This window comes from Sceloporus occidentalis, unplaced genomic scaffold (genome assembly GCF_023333645.1).
Source record: "Sceloporus occidentalis isolate IW3139 unplaced genomic scaffold, rSceOcc1.0.p SCAF_108, whole genome shotgun sequence".
Taxonomy (NCBI): Eukaryota; Metazoa; Chordata; class Lepidosauria; order Squamata; family Phrynosomatidae; genus Sceloporus; species Sceloporus occidentalis.
This window is the reverse complement of record NW_028317088.1, coordinates 355,499-375,992: the sequence shown is the minus strand read 5'-3', so window position 1 is coordinate 375,992 and position 20,494 is coordinate 355,499. Positions and strand designations below refer to the sequence as shown.

The following is a 20,494-nucleotide window of genomic DNA, read 5'->3' as shown; positions in this document are numbered from 1 at the left end:
GAAAGGCTTATTTTCCTCTCGGAAATCTCATGGCGCTGCCACAACCACAAAGGGATTTTAGCGGCAGGGTTTTCCATCATCAGCTTTAACCACCATAACTTCTGATGTTATGGTTGTTTTTGTTGACCTCCCAGCCTCGAGTATGAAGCCAGTATGACGACCTCCCGTTAAAAAGCATGAAACAGCTGTCCAAGAGCGGCGATCTGGCTGTTGCACCTCTTTCCGAGTTTTGTCTAAAGGCTGTCCCGTACAGCGGGCAATGACTTTCAAGGGATCTGTGTATAAAGTGGATACGGAGGCAAAAGTTGATCATTGTTGACCTCGTTTGCATGCGTCTACCCAGAATCCTTGTAGTTGTGGCGTCGCCATGAGATTTGTGAGGGAACAACAAGCTTTTTGGGCTTGTCTGGTGTCTGTCTGTAGATGAGATCTGTTTAATAATGATGCCTCTGCTACCCATATCATCAACTGCCTGAGAATGGCAGAAACAAACAAACGACAACAACTATTTCTATTATTTCTTCTATCAATTCACCTTGATTAGACTCTAGTATCTTACAAAGGTAAACAAACAACGTGTACAGTTTGGAAGTGTAAACCATGGCTGTGTACAGTTTGGTGTTTGTTTTTGCTAACAACAAACACCTAAGGCTGTAGCCGTTGTAACGACAGATCCTATTCTTTCAGGGTAGCGAGCGCAATGTTTTTAGAGACAGACACCATGAACGTCCATAAATGTGGAGTCTGTGACTAGCGTAAGGTTCTTACAAGTGATGTCGTCAAAAGTCAATGGCAACTCTTTCTTTAAAAGATAGAAATACAAAGAAAAAGACGGGGGAAATCCTATGCATGCTGCTCCAGACACGAGATCCACTCTTAAGTGGCGGCCGAGTCAGTTTTCCTCTGTCTGTGAGTCGAACGGATGCCTCAGTAGTGTGTGTGTGTGTGTGTGTGTGTGTGTGTGTGTGACAATAGGTATTGTGCATTTCAGATGGGTGTCCATTAGCCTTTGTGTTCTGGGGCAGCCAATGGTGGCTCTTGAATAGTGAGCTCTGTGTTTATGTGACTGATTGATGGATGGCATACTGGGTGTTGGTGTAAACGTGTGGCTGTAGGTCTCTTCTAGATTCCTTCAGATACGGTGTAATGGTTTATCAGCGACGACTCGATACATGGCACCATGGTTGATTGTGTAGTGATTTGCGTTTGATCAGAGATGTAATTGCACATTAGTTAGGACATCCTTGATTGAAGGAAAGGACTCTGATCCAGATGAGCAGCAGCAGCTTGCGATCTCGTAGGGTAGTGTTTGTCCAGTAGTCGTCTCCCAAGGGATCTGAGGAGTTTTGGCTTTGGGTGACTCCTCTGTCATCCAATGCGGTCTTTGTATTGTTTGCGGAAACAATCACCGGCAGGGAAGAAGTCCCAGCAGCGTTCCTGGTACATCTTCCGTACGTAGGATTCCTAGAAAGGATATGAGTGGCGAGATCGATGCGTCCGTGAAAGAATCGATAACCTATCATCGAGTTAATCTATGAACAAGTAGTGGTTGAGCAGAGTGTAGTTGCTAAGTGAAATGTGAAGGTTATCTGAAATGTGCAGAATGAGGATCTATTATTTATGGCAAAAGAGGAGGAGGGAGCAGATCAGGGGTAGGCGCTGCTATGGTTAATGATGCCTCGGTGCAATAACCTAAACGGTAAGTAAGTCGAATATATGCATGTACTAACAACAAACATGCAAACCTTTCTAACATGGATTAACTGTAATAAACAAAACAAACAGCGTACGCTTAGACACTGAGTCAAACAAACATCACGCATCGTCACGTATAGATATGTACATGCGGAGTAACACAATCAATCAATCAATCGCATTGATATGAATTATTGATAGATACTCTTGTTACTAACAACGCAGATATGGAGAGATGATGATGATGACGTAAACTGTTGAGTCTGGTAAATTGTGACATAAGATGGTGTGTGGATTGATGAGCACTGCTAGCGGTTACTGAGCTTTTGGGAAGGACTGTGTGTTTGTCTGCAGTGTAGGAGGTAGCGATGGATTATCTGCAAAGGAAAATTTGTATGTTGTTTGTTTGTCCTCTGACAGACATTTGAGATGATAGGTTTCTTTTTTCGGGGTCTGTCTGGTTTAGTGAAAGTGTAGAAGGAAGGAGTAGGTTTGAGGAGTTTTTGAGGCGAGTGGGAAGGTTTGAATAATTTGACAGCTAAAGATGACGCCGATATTCCCTTTGAGCACTGAATAAGATTGCAGTACATGGGCTGCACACATTATTGGCTGATGGACAGCGACAACTGTGACAATGGAAAGGTGGTCGTGAATTGAAAGAAGCAGGTAGGTAGTGTCGTCTATGTGGATTTTGTGTTGTCATCTTGATTGCCGAGTGACATGTTTGTTGGTTAGTTTACAGATAATAATATCTATCCTCTTAGGGCAGGATGTTGTGGGCAGTATGGTTTCTTGGCTATGGAAGGAAAGAGGGAGCGAATGAGTGACATGCGAGGTGAGTCCATGAGACATTTACAGATGGATAGTGTGACGGAAGCCTCCATCACTGGGACCACTGGAGAGGCCTGACTGGCGGCCTCCTCCCTATCGACTATGGGCCCTGGGTTTGTAAAGGCTTCTGTGGCTACCCCCAGCAGTTTCATGTCATCACCGGCTGAGGGGGATTATCTCCGGCAGACAGCCAGGATCTGCCATCAGGGAGTGAGCACCATTGTTTTGGTTTAATGTTGTATAAATCGGTCTCCCCCCCCCCACCTATTGTACGGTTAATCCCGTTACTGCCCCTGTTGTCTGTGGGAGGCGGATTAAGGGGGCGGTTGGTGTCCCAATTTCTTGTATTATGTTAATGTGTGTTTTGCTGGATATATTCAGCTCTGTGTGTGAGAAATAAATGAGTCTTTGTTTATTTTTACCCTACACTGAGCCTCTGCGAGTGACTGGGGAACCGGGGAAAGTGCGGTGTCCCGGGCTAAGGGAGCACAAGACAGCGGAGGTAGTCGGTCGGACTAGCCAGCTCCGTGACATTGGTGGCAGCGGTGGGATTTCTTCTTAGTCTGAGGGACAATTACTTTCTACAGGGATCGACCGACAGGATGGCAGACTTCGGTCGCCTTGACGAGGACACGGATGTGGTCTCAGAATTCCAGGGGCTGCTGCGGGCCATCCTCTCCTGCTACACCACTACTCTGCCAACAGAACAATACCAGAATCTGAGGCGACTGGTTCGACGGTCACTACGGCAGAGGGCTGTTATATGCCGGGGTCAGTGTCTTCCAAGCTCCGAACAAATGATTAGAGACCAGCGGGAACTACGGATGTCATTCCTGGGAGAGCAACCCCAGGAGCAATGGGTATCCGAATGGGACAAGCTGGTCCAACAGGAGGTAGAGCTGGAAGATCACTATAGGGCTCTGCAGTGGTATACAGAACAAGCATATTGGGGAGCTGCGAAAGAATGTTCTCCGGAGGGCCATGACTTTGGGGGCCCGGGATTATTATGGGATAGTCTTCCGGAGGGTCCGGACTTTGGAAGTACAGCGGAGTGGCGGATTGAGGACATCTGGGATTTCAGGGAGTGGGACCTCCCAGATGCACTAGGACTTAAAGGTGATTTAGACTTTTTAACTACACAGGAGTGGGAACTGGAGAAGGCGTCTAAAAAACTGTTTGACCGCGTTCAACAGAATGCCCCAGTGTCCAGGGATTTTGTGGATGTTATCGAGCGGTCATCTGAGGATGTCGATCCAGGCGGGGTGGATGGGACTGCGGTGTCCACCCCTGAGTCACAGGGATACCGGGCAGCTAATCCAGATCCGATACCAGAGCTATGTGACAACCGGATCCAGAGATTGTGGATCTAATTGAGTTTACATCTGAGGATGTTGGTCCTGGAGGGCTTGCAATTGGCTTCTCTTCCCAGGGAAAGGAAGAAAGTTTTCTGGGGGGGATAGTGGATGGGACTGCGGTCTCCACTAGCACCCACCCAGCTGAAGAGCTAGCAACAGGGCAGAGCGCTGTTGGCTTGTGCCCTACACCTTCAATGGCTACAGGGATCCAGGGAGATGCGGCAGCTCAGATGTCCGGGAGCGGAGGAACCGGTCCTCCCTCCCCAGCGGCAGGCCGACCCACAAGATTCCCTAACCCCAGCTGAAGCGCTGGCAACCGGACAGAGCGTCGCTGGCCTCTGCCCAGCACCTACCAAAGCGGCAGAAAATCAGGGAGGAATACAGCGGCCGACCCGCCTCCCCAGCAGAAGCAGGGAGGTGGAACAGCCGGTCCATCTCCCCAGCGGCAGAACCTAATTCCGGGACCGGATTAACCTGACCTCCCTCCTCAACGGCAGCAGGAGCACCAGGGAGGGGATGCAGGCGGCATCCCTCCCCAGCGGTACCCGGGAGATGGCGCAGCCGGCCCATTTCCCCAGCAGCAGCAGGAGCACCAATTTGGGTAGGGCATCGATGGGCCAAATAAAGTGACTGACTACGGAGTCAACCCGTTTGGGGTCTCATCCTGTGTCAGTCCAATTCGAAGGGGGGAGAATTTATATATAGAAGTTATATGGGGGGTATGAGGCTTTTGTGGAGGCAGAGTGCCCCATGATATGCCTTTTAACCCCCTTTATGCCACCCTGCCTCTAGAAATGCCTTTTAACCCCCTATATGCCACTATGTCCCATGATATGCCCCTGGCATATAGGGGGTATAAGGCGTTTCTGGAGGCAGAGTGGCATAAAGGGGGTTAAAAGGCATATCATGGGGCAGAGTGGCATATAGGAGGCTATAAGGCAAATTGGGGGGTATAAGGCATTTTGGGGGCATAGTTGCAAGCATGGGGCAGATGCGCATAAAAGGGGGAGCAGGTTGGCAAATAAAAGGAAATCAAAGCAAAAATGTTGTCACAATCATAGCTGAAACAATAGTTTACATGAATTAATAAAGTACTAAAAGTTTCTTTCAAGAATATCGTGAAGAATAATGATGTGATCACTGAATCAAATGGAACTTTTTCATCTCAAAATGTTTGCAGTAGCAAATGTTTGTTTGTTTGGATTCCATTATGTCTCAAATGTATTTCGTTTATTAGGGCCTTTTGACACTTTTGCTTTCTGTCATTTTAATACAAATAATGTGATGATAAAAAGAATGTTTTCTGGTTGTCGATTGTTGCGAAGTAATCACTGAGCCATCCAGCAACTTCCTCGTCCCGAAGAAGCGTAGTACCTGTGAGACGTTTATCGTTCTCTATAAAGCAATATTAACGGGCTCCTGTCCTAATGAATTTCTGGAACCTGTAATGTAATTCTGCAGCTATGAATCAATATACGATTGGCTCATATAATCCCTTTTTGTGCTGTTTTCTATAGACTTACCGTAGGTTTGCATGGACTATGAAGGACCTGCAGGTTCTTAGGTATCCACTATAACAATCCAACCCCGGTGCATTTCTCTTGCAAGAAGGATTGCGCAGTGATAGTATTAGCGCATAGGTAAGGGAATGAGGTGACAGTCAATGGATCTCACCCATTGATTAGAGAAACTGGCCCGTCTTGCAGAAGAAGCTCACCCATAACGTCGAGTGAAGCTTTATGAGTTTGCGTGTTGAGGTTTCACAACACCAGTCCCAGCAATGTACGTTAACTGCTGACTTGTAAGGTTTTGTTTTGTGAACGTGGGGGGGAGGGGGAGTATTATCTTTAATGTTGGGGTTACCCCAATGAGTTGCAAGGCGTCTAATTATTTCTGGGCAATGAGAATTAATGCTTTCCTCAAATATGTTGTTCAAATTGCTCCTCCCGTTCACAGGCATCGCTAGGATATCATAGAAAACTGGGTGCCACTGCGTCTCCAAAATGTTGAATTAAACTGTTTATTTATTTATTTTTTTTAAAGTGTATCTGTCTGTAACCTTTTCTCTCTTACACTTTGTTTTTTTGATTGGAATAGACTTCAGGTGTCTAAAGTTGTTTTGAGAGAAAATGTGGGTTTTGTAAATGTGCAGAATCAGATGATTGCAGGAAGGAGGATTAGAGAATGTTTGGGGAATGAGTGTGATATACGCAGTGGCGTAGGTGAGGCCCCGGAAACACCGTTTTTATTTCTTTTTTGCGCAGCCGGAGTGGAGAGAGAGGCGGCGAGTGGTTGGTCAGGAATATGTGTGTTCAGCAACCGCTTGGCGCCTGTCACTCGCCTCTGTCTCTGTGGTAGCGTTTCATGCTGAGCGCCTGTATATGACGTCATATTCCGGCAGTCAGCAGTGAATCAGCGTGCACCGCGGCAGAGCAGGGAGATAGAGGCCTGTTGATCTCACTTCAGGACTTCTACAAGGTAAGTGAATTTCAAATGGTGGAGAGGGGAGATAGGGGGAGGGTACATAGTGAGGAAGGGGTCGATAGGGCAGAAGCGAGGGAGAAGTGGTAGATAGGGAGAAGGGAGGGAGATGGGGAGAAAGGAGGGTAGCAAGAATACTGAAATAAAGAGTCCGAATGAGAGAGAGTGTTAATGGATTAATGTGTGGATGGATTGTGTGAATAAGTGAGAGAATGAATGTTTGAGAATGCATTAATGAATATGTGTAAAAGGTTGGTGTGAAAGAGTGAATGAATAAATGATTGTGTAAATGAAGGTGAATTAGTGAGTGACTGTAAAAGTGTTTGTGTGAATCATAGGTGTATAATTGATTTGTCAAAAAGGCAAAGATGGTATAAGCAGTAGACTTGTGCATTCGTCTTTGTGCGAACATGGAAACGAACAAGAAGAGTGCGTTTTCGTGTTCGTTCCGAAGAGACGGCGGCGGTAAAACGTAGGCGAAGACGAAGACACACACCATGAAGATCTTTGTGATTGTCTTTGTCTTTGTCTACCATTTCCCCCCCCCCCCCCCTCTTCTAACTTACATTGTCTTTGCGGCATCGCGGCAGTTCCCGGAAGTGGAAATCCGCAGGTTCGCCGTCACGGGTTACAGGGCAGTGCGAATGAGCCTATTGGTCGCCTACAGGGACCTCCTCTGGCATCAACCAATTGGTTGATGCCAGAGGAAGACCCTGCAGGCGACCAATAGGCTCACTCGCACGGTCTTTGTAACCCCCGCCAGCAAACCTATGGATTTCCGCTCCCGTTAACCCCTTCGACGCTGCGTTATCTAACACAGCATCGAAGGGGTTAACGGGAGCGGAAATCCATAGGTTAAAGGGCCTTGCAAGCGACCAATAGGCTCACTTGCATGGCCCCTTAACCCTTTAAAAAATAAACTTAACCCCTAACTAATTGAACAGGGAGGGAGACCAGTGGGATCTGCTGGGTAAGTTGCAGCATTGAGGTTTTAAAACCCCAATGCTGCAACTTGTCCTGCAGATGCCACCGGTCTTTAACTAATTGAACAGGGAGGGAGACCAGTGGGATGTGCCGGGTAAGTTGCAGCATTGGGGTTTTAAAACCCCAATGCTGCAACTTACCCTGCAGATGCCACTGGTCTCCCTCCCTGTTCAATTAGTTAAATGTCCGTACGAGCGACTTTATTGGTCGCTCGTAGGGACATTTAACCCGGCACAGACTAACTAATTGAACAGGGAGGGAGACCAGTGGCATCGGCAGGGTAAGTTGCAGCATTGAGGTTTTAAAACCCCAATGCTGCAACTTGCCCTGCCGATGCCACCGGTCTTTAACTAATTGAACAGGGAGGGAGACCAGTGGGATGTGCCGGGTAAGTTGCAGCATTGGGGTTTTAAAACCCCGATGCTGCAACTTACCCTGCTGATGCCACTGGTCTCCCTCCCTGTTCAATTAGTTAAATGTCCGTAAGAGCGACTTTATTGTTCGCTCGTACGGACATTTAATTAATTAAACAGGGAGGGAGACCAGTGGGATGTGCCGGGTAAGTTGCAGCATTGGGGTTTTAAACCCCCAATGCTGCAACTTACCCTGCAGATGCCACTGGTCTCCCTCCCTGTTCAATTAGTTAAAGACCAGTGGCATCTGCAGGGCAAGTTGCAGCATTGGGGTTTTAAAACCTCAATGCTGCAACTTACCCTGCCGATGCCACTGGTCTCCCTCCCTGTTCAATTAGTTAAATGTCCGTACGAGCGACTTTATTGTTCGCTCGTACGGACATTTAATTAATTGAACAGGGAGGGAGACCAGTGGGATGTGCCGGGTAAGTTGCAGCATTGGGGTATTAAAAGTCTGCACAAGCGACCAACAGAGTGGCTCGTGCAGACTTTTAAAACCCCAATGCTGCAACTTACCCGGCACATCCCACTGGTCTCCCTGTTCTGTCAGTTAAATGTCCGTACGAATGACTTTATTGGTCGCTCGTACGGACATTTAACTGATACAACAGGGAGACCAGTGGGATGTGCCGGGTAAGTTGCAGCACCAGGACCCTAAAAGTCTGTACGAGCGACCAACCGAGTCGCTCGTACAGACTTTTAAAATCCCAATGCTGCAACTTACCCGGCAGATCCCACTGGTGTCCCTGTTCTGTCAGTTAATAAATGATAGAACAGGGAGACCAGCGGGATCTGCCGAACAATTACAGCACCAGGAGTTTAACAGTCTGAACGAGCGACCCTATTGGTCGCTAGCAGGGGGCTCGTCTGCCATCAACCAATGTCAGACGAGCCCCCTGCTGACGACCGATAGAGTTGCTCATACGGACATTTAAACTCCTGGCGCGAGAGCGGCTTTAACCCCGTTTTAACCCCTTAACCGGGGAAAACGAAGAAAACCCGAACACGACGAATGTCCGCGAATATTCGCCCGAAGAGAAGACAGGACCAGGCGAATATTCGCGGAATCGGAATTTTTTTTTTTTGCCGAAGACGAACACGAAGAGCCCCCTGGTGCCCAAGTGTAATAAGCAGGGTGTTTAAGCATTGGGGACCAAGATGGCCTAGGCAGGGTGTTTATGGGACAAAGATGGTATACACTCTGATGTTTGGGGACACTGTTGACTCATTCTGGCCTGTTTGGGTGCCGGTCAGGTTCTATGTGGGAAGTGTGGATGCCAGGGTTGGCTTTGGGGTGTGCAACCTGTATCTATGTCTGTAGTTTAGAAGGGGGGGGGGGGGGGTTATCTGTACTTTTTAATGCAGAGATTTTATGTGAATTCCAAATGATCTATACCTGCCAAACTGTATATTTTGTGTGATGTTGTTAATATTGATCTGTTATGCTATGTTTCCATACATTATTTATGTACACCTACAAATACAGGATTTGTACGGTGTATTGAGTTGACCAATACCTGGGTTGCTTTTGTCATGTGTTGTTTATTTGATCGATACCTTCAGTGCAGAGTTTACATGCGATTTCCAGTCGATCTACACCTGGAATGCTGGGTTTGTGTGTTCTATAGATCTATACCTGCGATGTTATGTTTCCATACGTTATTTATGTATACCGGCAAATACAGGGTTTTTATGTCTTATTCAGTTGCATGTGCTGTTTTCATGCGTTCTTTGATCTATATCTGAACTACAGGGAGTAAGTATGGTTTAGTGAATGAGGGGACAGTCAGAAGGAGGGAAGACTACCGACTCTCACAGTCTTCCCCTGATCTGCAGTCAGTGTGGCAAATTGTTTTAATCTTGTTTTGGTGTGGTAGTGGTGTGGTAGTGGAGGGAGTGATTGCATGCTAGGGAGTGTGGAACGGGGTCCAAGCAAATGCTTGGTTAGGGTCCAATATTTATCTAATATAATATCTCTAAATTATGGCAGCAGGGTCTAATATTAAAGAATGCTAAATAAAAGAGATAAGTACATATTATGTATTTAAGAATGGGTGTGTAATGCATATATATATATATATATTAGTGTATATGTAGTGTTTTATAACCCCCCCCCCCTTCCTGTGGTCTCTGTCCCCCCACGTGCACTCCCTCAATATGAAAGCTGTAGACACCGGGGGCGTGGGCAACTGTTGGAGAAGACGGCTGCTTGAGACCTGAGCTCCGTCGGTCCTCCGGTATTATTAGCACTTAATCGCTATCACTTGCACTTATGGTGCGTAACAGACGACAGTCCTCCACCCCGCCGGGGCCTGGGGAGGGTGCCATGTCCTCGGCGGCATCCCTTCGAGAGTATTTTCGCACCCCAGCGGTGTTGGCCTTGCAGGCCCCTGACGACCACGAGGCGCCTTCGCCCGCGGGTTCCCGCGATTCCGAGGATAGGCAGGAGGATATAGCTACGGGAGTGCCTGGTGTGCCTACCCGTTCTGCGGATGTTTGACAGCTCTTTTCATCGGCTCCATGGCGCGAGGACTTTAGCAAGTTGCTGTCGGAACCGAAACAAACCGTGACCGACGCCGTGGCGGGCATTCGGGGCCGACCTGGATGGGCTGGACCGTCGCCTTGCGCTCCGGGAGGCAGATTCTGCTCACCAGGCTCAGAGAACATCTGCCCTGGAGTCCTCTTCTGCCCACCATGCCTTTTATCTGGCCGAATATCGGAGGAGGTTTGAGGACCTCGACAACAGGGGCCGACGCCACAATGTGCGCATTCGGGGTCTTCCGGAGGAGACTACCCATACACCTGAGGATGTTGGGGGTCTTGTGGCCCGCCTGTTTAACAGCCTCTTGGGGAGACCTCCCGAGGCTGTGGTCTCTTTGGATCGGGCTCACAGAGCTCTGAGACCTAGGGGTCACCGAGGGACATCATTTGTTGCGTTTGGGGGTGGGGCTGTTCTTTTTGCGTTGATACTGCGATGCGCTATCTTGTATACCGGGGATCGATGGTTGGTCTCATGTTGTCTTTGGTTACTTTTTTAGTTTTTGTGTTGTTTTTTGCTGGATTCTTTTTTCGGTTGTCACTCTGCCTTTTACCGTAGGCGTCGTGCGTTGCTGGTGGAGCGCTGTGGTCCTGCTGTTTCTGGGCCTTCCAGTGTAGCCTCTTCCAGCTGACGCCCTAGGTATTCATTTGGAGGGTGGGGATTGTTTCTCCCCCCCCCCCATCCCTGTATATTTGTTTGTTTGTTTAGTTGTACCTCCTACCTTTCATTGTCTTTGTCTTCCTATCCTGGTGTTTGTCTCCCCCCCCCCTCTGCCCTCCCCTCCCTGTTTGTTTATTTGTCTGTCTGTGTGGTTGTAGGTTGCTTTGTGCCTACCACTTTCTTTGTTTTATTCTTCCTCTCCTGGGGTCTGTTTCCCCCCCCCCCTTTTTTGTTGCTGTGTTTCTCTCTCCTTTTCCTCTTCCTTTTCCCTTCTCCCTTTACCTGGGAGATCCTGACTCGCGCTTTGGGGGACGATTTACCTCCCATTGATTTCATCCTGCGCTATGACTAATCGATCAATGCCAAGGGGCTTAATGTCCCTGAGAAACGTTCAATTCTGCTTAGGGATTGAAAGCGTCAACGTGCTTCTATAGCGTTTATTCAGGAGACTCATTTCGGTAAGCTTGCCGATGCCTGGTACATCCCTAATACTGGGCAGCACTTGTGGCTTTCTAAAAGATTTTGAGCCTTGCGGCGATTTCAGGAGGGGCTGTTAATTTTCGGTGGGGATCTCAATGTAGCTCTGTCTCCTCGTTTGGATACGTCCACGGGGGTGTCTCAGACCCCCCTCTCATGTCTTAAATCTTAAACGCTCTTTGCTGACGTCTGAGCAATCGGTGGTTTGTTGGAGGGCCCTTCATCCTTCTGACAAAGATGTTAGTTTTTATTCTATTCCGCACAACAGGTATTCTCGCATTGACTGTTTGTTTATTACTCACTATAATCTCCCTCTCCTGATTGCTGCTCGCTATGGAGCCATTACGTGGTCTGACCATGCTCTCCTGTCCTTGACACTTTAATCCCCCCCCCCGTCTCGACCAACCCAGAGCTCTCGGAGGCTGAACGAGTCTCTGCTTAATGATGCCCTTGCCTCGGAGGATACTGCCGAGACCTTACGCAACTCTTTTTTAGTCCAATGTGACTCCAGATCTGCCTCTTTCTACTATTTGGGAAGCACATAAATGTGTTGTCTGTGGTCAGTTTATTAGATTGGGGGCTGCTAAGAAAAGAGCCCATGCTCAAAAGCTTAACGCATTATATCTGCAGATAGAGAGGTTGGAGAGGGTTCCTAAGGACACGATGGTGGCTGCTGACTTTACGCGTTTACTTGCGCTTCGTACGGAACTCGCTGCTATCCTCGATGGCCAGGCTCAGAGATCTTTCGTTTGTTTTAAGGTCCTATTTTATGAACACGGGAACAAGCCGGTGAAGTATTTAGCCCGCGCTTTACACAAGAGGAGACAACTTTCCTATATACCCAGTATTCGTTCCGTCGGAAATCGCGCATGAATTTGTGGCCTTCTATTCTAACCTCTACAATCGCTCCCCCTACACACGACTCCTCTGGGGATACGGAGACTCGTAGATTGGCTATTGCTCAATATTTATCCCGATACTTACCCCGTCGTCTGCCCACTTTGGATTCTGCGCAGTTGGAGGTTCCGATTTCTCTGGACGAATTGTCTAGGGCGATTAAGCTTTCTAAACCCGGTAAGTGTCCGAGTGCAGACGGTCTCTCTCTGGCCTATTCTAAAAAGTGTTTTGATGTTTTGGGTCCCCAATTGGTCTCTGTGTTTAATTCTATTTTGAAGGGGGGAATGCTTCCATCCCCATACTTTGGCGGCTACGATAGCTGTGATCCCGAAGGAGGGGAGTGATGCTGATCTCTGCGGTAACTACAGGCCTATCTCCCTGTTGAATGTAGATATAAAGTTATTCTCCACGATTTTGGCTTTGCGTTTGGGTCGATTTCTCCCGGCTCGGATTCATCCTGATCAGTCGGGCTTTGTGCCTGGTAGGGAATGCAGGGATGGGACTATCCGTGCATGGAATCTTATCCGCTTAGCTGGGCGTTCAGGGGCCAGGTCTATATTGTTTAGTACAGATGCCGAGAAAGCTTTTGACCGGCTTGACTGGACGTTTATGCTCGCTGTGCTTTGGGAGGTGGGTCTTGGTCCTCATATGATGGGCTGGGTGTCTGCTTTCTACTCTAGGCCCTCTGCCAGGGTTCGCATTAATGGTGCTCTCTCCCCCTCGTTCCCTATCTCCAAGGGCACTAGGCAGGGCTGTCCGCTCTCCCCGCTACTCTTTGTCCTTTCCCTGGAACCCTTTTTGGAGGCGGTGCGTACTAACCCGGATATTTCAGGGGTGGTATGTGCAGGTTTACAGCACAAAACGGTTGGTTTTGCGGATGATTTGCTATTTGCACTTACGTCTCCCCACGTTTCGCTACCCGCGCTCCTCGAGGAATTTCGGCTCTATGGTTGTCTCTCTAATTGAAAAAATAATTTAGCAAAATGTGAGAGATTAAATATTTCCTTGCCTCGAGCGGAGGTGACCTCCTCGACCTCCTCCTTTCCCTTCCCTTGGTGCGCTCAAGCATTGCGTCATCCGGGGATCTGGTTGACTGCGGACTTATCTCTTTTGTATGGGTTGAATTTCCCCCCGCTGCTTGATGAGATTCGCAGGGACCTTCGCACATGGGGTCCTTGGTTGTCTCTTGGGTTGGTAGGGTTAATGCCATTAAAATTTACGTTCTTCCCCGCATATTATTTCTTTTGCAGGCCTTGCCTATAGTTTGACGGTGCGTTTGATGTTCCTATCCTTTATCTGGGCCAAGAAATCCCCTAGATTGGCCATGGCGTTATTGCAGAGACCTAAGGTGAAGGGTGGTCTGGGCTTGCCTCGCCTCCGTACTTATTATTTTGCTTGTCATCTCGTGCGGTCTTTGGACTGGACATATCGCTCTTCTCCTAAGTTGTGGGTGCATTTGGAGGCGTTTGCTTGTTTGGTACCGATCCCGGAGGCAGGTGGAGGGTAATCCTTTTGTACTAGCCATCTTGCGGGTGCTACACGCTGTCTCTCGCAAGTGCCGGCTGCTGACTTACCCTTCGCCCAAGACTCCACTTTGTGATAATCCGGACTTTCCCCCGGGTGTGTCTGGGATCGCATGATTCTCCCACGCCGAGTTCCTTTATGCAGGGTCATACGCTCCGGCCCATTTCTAGCCTTTTCCCTGGGGTTGCCCCTACCGCTCTTCAGGTTCTACAGTATCTGCATTTGCGAGATTATGTTGCTTCCATTCCACAGAAACGTCACCGTATTAGAGACCTCTTACCCCCTTTGAGGCTTTGCACTCTAGGGCTGCCTTGCCTCCCCACGGCGTTTCTTTGTTGTATCAGCTACTATTGTGCGGAAATAATAACATGTATTTGTCTGTACGTGTGTCCTTTCTGTAGGTTCCGCCTGTATTTCGGGATTCCTGAGCGTCGCTGAAGACCCTGCAGGAGCTGCCGCTGTACGTCCGCCTGGATGTGGATGCCGACCTGGTCCAGGTAATGCCTTCTTTCCTCGATTAGGAGAGCATAATATTCATTCTAGCACAAACGCCTGCGAGATTAGATTACCGCAAAGCTGATCTCTTTTTATAATAATCAATGTTTGAATCTCCACCGGTCTCCAGACACTTAATTGAAGAATATGCAGTGTTTGTTATTTGATTAGAATAAAAGCATTTTTATTAGCATGTGCGCTGTGAAGCTCGAGGCAGTTTGATGAATTGTGTGCCCTCACCTGCATACAGGTACAAGACGTTACTGACCCTTTCAGCACCAGGGGGCTAGGGCCGAACGGCGGGGTTATTAGAATCAATGTTTTCAGTTTCTAGCCCGCACAGATCGGCAAAACAATTATGAGGGTTGTGTATATTTGCCAAAGAAAGACCGTGGCACGAGTTATGGCGGGTAAAGGTGATGGGAAAACCCTTCCTGTTAAATATAGGGGGTATGTAGATTCATTCTTAAAGAAACACTCATCTGCAGACAGCAGACAAGCCCGAAGGCTTGTTGTTTCCTCTGAAATCTCATGGTGCTGTCACAACCGCAAGGGATTTTTTGGTCGGCGCGTGCCAATAAGGTCAACAATGATCACCTTTTGCCTCTATTTACATGTTGTTATACCCAGATCCCTTGAAAGTAGTTGCCGTCGCACAGGACATCTTTTAGACAAAACTCGGGAAGAGATGCAGTAGCCAGATCGCTGCTCGTAGACAGCCGTTTCGTCCTTAATGGAACTCGTCAGCGTGAGGTTGCGATACTGGGGGTATCCATGAAATACCATTACATGAGGTATGGTGGGAGATAAAGGTGATGGAAAACCCTTCCGCTTAAAATTAAGGGGTAGTAGAAGCATTATTATTAAACACTCATCTACAGACACCAGATAACTAGGGGCAGGCTGGTTGCCCCCCCCCCGGCCCCCCATGAATCTACATTAAAACGGCCGCGCCGCCGCCCATTTAAGTGGCCGATTGGGCCACGCCAGGGCCGTCTTTAATGCCCGGAGCGTCCGCGGTGTGTCGGCACACCGAGATGCCATTGCAGCCGATGCGGCTGTGACTCTTAAAGCGGCCGTAAGACATGCTGTTAACATTGGAGGTGTTTATGTCGATGCTTTCTGCCGGATGGTTTGATCTTTTTTCTCTCGTCTCTAGGAAGAGGTTCCTCAAGAAGTCCCTCAGTTGAAGGTAAAGAGCTCTTGAAGCTTAGCTCCAACTATCGCTAGTCAGGTAGATAAAGGGGCATCATCTGTGGGCTCCACGCAAGAGTCACTTTCGTTGCTGAACCCGGGCAAAGATCACGGGGGGGGGGGGGGGCGACAACCACCCAGCATCCCGCTTTGTCCGCACTCAACGAGGATCTGGAATTTGTGCTGGGTCTGGAAGCTCCGCTCACAGCAGAGGCAAGCGGTCAGCCCACTGTGGGAGCAGAATGTGAGGAGAATGACCGGCAGGCGACACCCGAAGGCCTCGGTAAGTGAAAGCGTTTGCGACGTACATTGGGTCTTTGCCCGGTCTTTTTTTTGTAATGCCTCTACGCTCCAGAGAACAAATCTCCTGTTTGCGACTGGTGACGTGCGGGGCGCTCACAGCCAGCTCCAGCGGGGGGGTTTACGCAAGAAAGCGATCAAAGAATACCCCATGCATCGAATGTGTACTACGGCGCTTACAAAGTACTTGCGTGGTGAACCCGGTTATTGTGCTGTCATAAGATGCGCGTGTTGTTTGTTTGTGCCGAAGGCAGCTTTTTAAACGCACGCTTTGCTGTCTCTTTCATGAAACAGGGCTGGATCTTTACAGCTGCCTGAACAGTTGTAGTTGTTATCCAATTTCCTCCAGAATTCTCAAGCACCGGATCGACCGCTAAAGCTCTACTCCCAGGAAGGTTTGTCGTACGGGAAGAAACAAAAAATTTGAGAATGTGGCTCTCAAACACCAGCAAACAAAGAAACAAACTCTTGGTGGGCTTGTCATAGATGAGACGCAGTCAGTCAGCTCCATCTGTGTTTGTTTGCGAAACTACCCGTTGGCCGTAGAGCGTCGGCTCCTTTTAAAACGGAGAGAGACGGCAGGTAAAGATGCTAGCGACGCGTCGATCGACTGGGCCTGCTTTGAGCCGAGGACTAAACCGATGGTTGAAAGTAAATCTAGAGTCAAATGTTGTCCGTGAGATATTCTTTGAAAACGGTTGTTTGTTTGTTTGTGGATGTTTAGTGGCTACTCGAAGCAAGCTCTCGACGATACTCATCCGTCCCTATTTTTTGCAGGTTCAGTTGCTGATGAGAAGCAGACAGAGCAGAAGACCGATTGGACAGCGTGAGACGTGCTAATTGCACACGGCGATGTGTCGTCGCACCGCCGGGAAGGACGTTTAATCCGAGCGTGGAAAGGGAGCCGTCCCCGCTGCGATATCGGGCACAGGCCGTCGTTAAGAGTATGTATTGTCAGAGGGAATGTCCTGCGCTAGGTAGGGAAGTAAAATGTACGACGATTGTGTGTTTTGCGTCACTTGCGAGAATAGAGGCGCGCTTCTCTCGACCGTTTTGTATGTGCGCGGTAAGACACCGAGCTCAGACGGGCGACTGTTTATTGTATTTGAAGAGAAATGCGTAAAGAAGTTAGCAGCATCGCTACAGCACTCAGCAAGGAGCAGAAAGCAGTGCTTGAATGTGGCATAAGATTTGACTTTCAGAGAATTGTAGATAGTTGTTTAAGATACATTCCAGCAATCATCAATCAGCTGTCATTAAAAGACAAACGAAATAGCAATCCAATGCGGTTTTTCATTTCGTACAGTAAGAAGACAATGAACGGCACAACTTTTAGTCATTCTAATAGACTACCGGTCAAATGACCAAAGAATCAAACAAACAAACACACGTTGCATACGTCTACAGACGGTTAAGGCACTTAATCGATTGAGTTCGGGTCTGTCAAAATGTTGTTAACAAACACTGTGTATTTGTTATACTGGGGCAGCCGACGGTGGCTCTTGAATAGCGAGGTCTGTGTTTATGTGACTGATGGATGGCATGGTGGGTGTTGCAGCGGGGAAAGCGGTTGTTTGTAAACGTGTGGGTCTGGGTCTTTTCTAGATTCATTCAGATACGGTGTGATGGTTTATCAATACATGGCGCTATGGTTGATTGTGTATGGTGGTGCATTGGTTGGTTGATTGATGATCTACTGTAGTGATTTGTCTTTGATCAGAGATGTAATTGCACATTAGTTAGGACATCCTCGATTGAAGGAAAGGACTGTGATCCAGATGAGCAGCAGCAGCAGCAGCTTGCGATCCGGTAGGGTAGCGTGTGTGTCCAGTAGTTGTCGTCTCCCAGGGGATCAGAGGAGTTTTGGCTTTGGGTGACTCTGTCATCCGAGCCGGTGTTTGTTTGTATTAGGGCTGCAACTAACGATTATTTTAATAATCGATTAGTTGGGCGATGATTTTTTCGATTAATCGGATAAAAAACAATATGCCAAAAAAAATGTTTTGTTTATTTAAAATTTAATGAACGTAAAATTTACATTAACATTCTTATTTTGTTATGATGTAATAAAAAAACAATATGTTCAAAGTACAAAAACCCAAACACAATATTTATGAAACAAAATAACCCCAAACATTCTGAAAAGAGGTGGACTATTACTGTTCAAGAAACTTTGCCCCAGACCTGGCACTTTGCACCCAGCACTTTGCCCCACCCCTGGCACTTTGCACCCGGCACTTTGCCCCAGCCCTGGCACTTTGCACCCAGAACTTTGCACCCAGCCCTGGCACTTTGCACCCAGCCCTGGCACTTTGCACCCAGCACTTTGCACCAAGCACTCAGCACTTTGCCCCAGCCCTGGCACTTTGCACCCAGCACTTTGCACTGTGCCCCTGCACCCAGTCTCCAACTCTGCCCTGCACCCAGTCTCCAACTCTGCCCTGCACCCAGTCTCCAACTCTGCCCTGCACCCCCATCCCCACTCTGCCCTGCACCCAGTCTCCTGCCCTGCCCCCCCACCCCCACTCTGCCCTGCATCCCCTGAAACCCCACCCCCACCCCCGCGAACCGCTCTGTGCGAAAGGAGCCACACGCAACAAAAAGAAGGCGGAGAGTGCAGCGGAAGCGGGGAACGCTCGCGGAGGTAAGTAAAAGGAGCCGAGCGCTCCAACAACTAATCGATCGCTCGATTAATCGATAACGGAAATCGTCGACAACGATTTCCGTTATCGATTATTATCGATTTTATCGATTCGTTGTTTCAGCCCTAGTTTGTATTGTTTGCGGAAACAATCACCGGCAGGGAAGAAGTCCCAGCTACGTTCCTGGTACATCTTCCGTACGTAGGCTTCCTAGAAAGGATATGAGTGGCGAGCTGGATGCGTCCGTGAAAGAATCGATCCCCTATCATCGAGTTAATCTATGAGCAAGTGGGATTTGATGAACAGATTTGGTTGAACCCGAACCTCTAGCGGTTGAGCAGAGTGTAGTTGCTGAGTGAAATGTCAAGGTTATGTGAAATGTTCAGAATGAGGATATATTCTTTATGGCAAAAGAGGAGGGAGCAGATCAGGGGTAGGCGCTGCTATGGTTCATGATGCCTCGGTGCAATAACACAAAGGGTAAGTAAGTAAGTGGAATATATGCATGTAGTAACGACAACATGCAAAGCTTTTGTAACATGGATTCACTGTAACATACAAACAGCATACACTTACACACCGACTCAAAGCAACTGACAAACATTATGCATCGTCACGTGTAGATATGTACATGCAGAGGGGTTACACAATCAATGACATTGTCATGAATGATTGATAGATGATACTCTTGTTCTTAGGTTTCATTGTTATTGTAGGAATGTAATGACTCGATGAATGTGTACGTACCTGTCCGGTATGTTCCGTTTCATCCTTATTAATGATAAACACACAAATGGAGAGAGGATGATGATGATGTTTATGTAAACTGTGGAGTGTGGTAAATTGTGAGATAAGATGTCGTGTGGATTGATGAGTACAGCTAGCGGTTCATGAGCTTTTGGGAAGGACTGTGTGTCTGCAGTCTAGGAGGTAGCGATGGATTATCATCTACGCGTAAGGAAATGTTTCATGTTGTTTGTCATCAAATAGACAGACAGATAGACAGACAGGTTTCCTTTTTTGGGGTCTGTTTGGTTTAGTGAAAGTGTAGAAGGAAGGAGTAGGTTTGAGGAGTTTTTGAGGCGAGTGGGAAGGTTTGAATAATTTGACAGCTAAAGATGATGCAGATATTCCCTTTGAGCACTGAATAAGATTGCAGTGCATGGGCTGCACACGTTATTGGCTGATGGACAGCGACAACTGTGACAATGGAAAGGTGGTCGTGCATTGAAAGAAACAGGTGGGTAGTGTCGTCTATGTGGATTTTGTCATCTTGATTGCCGTTTGTTTCTTGTTTAGTTGACAGATGATAATCTCTATCCTCTTAGGGGAGGATGGCGCGGGCAGTATGGTTTCATGGCTATGGAAGGAAAGAGGGAGCGAATGAGTGAGATGCGAGGTGAGTCCATGAGACATTTACAGATGATTGATTGCCTGTCCAATGATGTTCTTGTCCGTGTCTTTGTTTGTTTGGACAGGTCGGCGTAGATGAATGCCTCTAGTTGACTTAGTTGGTTAGAGGTGTGTGTGCAATGTTGAGATTGTAGTCATGCGCACCTGCCTTGTGTTTCTGTCTGTCTATCTATTTACAAGCTCAAGTAGTCAACTATGTAATGAAGACACTGCCGATTGATTGATTGATTGATTGACTGACTCTCAACATGTTATATAGGAGTTGTTTGTTTGTTCACCTAATAAATACCAGTTATACTAGGTATGTATGATGATGATGATGATGATGATATCCTATGGAAATGAGCATACAATTAAATAAAACCAAACTGCTTTTATTTCTCTATTATTTCACAACCACCGCCATGTGATGATGATGTGGAGGAAGAGGTTGTAAGTAAGTAAGTAAGTAAGTAAGTTGTTATGTGATATACGTATTGATTTGATTGATTGATTGACTTCAGTGACAACAGAAACACACTGAGTTGGTGTTTAGCACGTGATGTCGTCATAATTTGTAGTATTATTATTTCGGACACCACATGTCATTTATTG

The 20,494-nt window shown here is 47.6% G+C and overlaps 1 pseudogene; it reads right to left on the bottom strand.

Annotated features, from left to right (window-relative positions):
- Window positions 1-1,368: 1,368 nt before the first annotated feature.
- LOC149283226 (ryanodine receptor 3-like) overlaps window positions 1,369-20,494 on the bottom strand; it is a 52,439-nt pseudogene continuing 33,313 nt past the window's right edge.